This window comes from Buceros rhinoceros, unplaced genomic scaffold, assembly GCF_000710305.1.
Source record: "Buceros rhinoceros silvestris isolate BGI_N320 unplaced genomic scaffold, ASM71030v1 scaffold6610, whole genome shotgun sequence".
In the NCBI taxonomy this organism is placed as follows: Eukaryota; Metazoa; Chordata; class Aves; order Bucerotiformes; family Bucerotidae; genus Buceros; species Buceros rhinoceros.
Window position 1 is genome coordinate 9,631 of NW_010388924.1, and position 1,417 is coordinate 11,047.

The following is a 1,417-nucleotide window of genomic DNA, read 5'->3' on the forward strand; positions in this document are numbered from 1 at the left end:
GGGTGCCCATGCCCAGGCTGGCCTGGCCGGCAGTCCACTTCCCCTGCAGCAAGCACAGCCCTCCCAGCCTCCCCTCTCCTTTCCATCCCCAGAGCCCCACTTGCCTTGGGGCTCTCCATCGCTGGGAGAAACCCCACTGGGAGCCAGCACGGCTCACCCCACTGCACAGAGCCCACAGCTTGGCCAGAGGGAGCCTGCTCCATCCCCACCATGCCCCCTGGCAGGGCTTGCGGCAGGAGCAAGGCAGCTGGGAGCCTGAGCAGCACAACCCCCCACCACGCCAACAACGCAAACGTGAAAGCAGCCAAGCCTCTGTGTCACACGCACGGCTGTAATTACAGCCTGACAGCCACGTATCTTCTTCATCTTCAGGAATTAAGCTCAGCGCCGCATTGTGAACAGTAAAAAGGGCGCATGGGCTTAGCGTAGCTCACGCCGGCACTATCTCTGCTGCCGTGAGGGCCATTGTCCCCAGATGAGATCAGGTCACTCCAGCAGCCCCTATCTCCCTCCTGCAGTGGGGATCACCGCTAAGCACGGCCACAGCATGGCAGGGCATCACTGACACCCTCCGCGGGCTGCAGAGCTGGGGCAGATGCTCTCTGCAGCAAGAATGGGGCCAAACTAGGTGAGCAGGATTAAGCAGTGCCTCCCACCAGCCTGCCGCCCTCCTGCCTGCCACCAGGACCTGTTGCAAATTCCTCTGTCCCTGCTACCTGCTGCTGTGCCCGGCATGGGCAGGGCTGGCCCCCGCACAGCCCCCGCTGCCGGCAGCCCCCTGGGAGCTACAGAGCTTGGGGGAGTTAATTTATTACTGGCCTATGTATCCATTCATGCTGCTTTGTTACTCCTCCCTTAGCAAAACAGAGGGCTCCACAGATAATTAATAGACAGCATTGCTAATCCTGTTGGGAGATGATTAGCAATTAAAACTCCTAATTAAGTCTATGCATAATTCACTGAAATTACACTTTGTGTACACAACAGAGAGGTTTCCTTTGCTTTCAACAAACGCGCCCTGACATCATCATTGCTGTGGCTGGAATGCAGGCTGGCCAGCCATGGGGCAGGGGGAAGATAGGAGTCAGGGTCCAGGATGGGACTCTGCCACCACTTCCTGGGTGGCCCTGGGTGATGTCAGCATCAGCTCCATGCGTGGCTCCCTCTCCTGGGCTCCATCCCAAAGAGCAAGCCCAGACACAGCACTGGAAGGTCCCCATGCCCAGCACCAGTGGGGTCCAGGACAGATGTTGCCAGTGGTGAGGGACATCCCTGGGGAAGGGGTGTCCCCACATGTTTCGGGGGAGGACACATGGGATGAGGAGGGAGCAAGGATGTCCTGGCACAGGGACAAAGCAGGCTCTGAGCTCCCGGATTGCAGGCTGGCCTCCCCCCCCCTCGCTCCGACTCCCGCCCC

The 1,417-nt window shown here is 59.7% G+C and overlaps 1 protein-coding gene across 1 annotated transcript in view; it reads right to left on the bottom strand.

The window, feature by feature from the left end:
• The window catches only part of LOC104489829 (ERI1 exoribonuclease 3), a gene marked incomplete at its 3' end in the record, with an annotated part of 65,762 nt that overhangs the window by 679 nt on the left and 63,666 nt on the right, over positions 1–1,417 (bottom strand). The gene's annotated exons all lie outside the window — the stretch shown is intronic.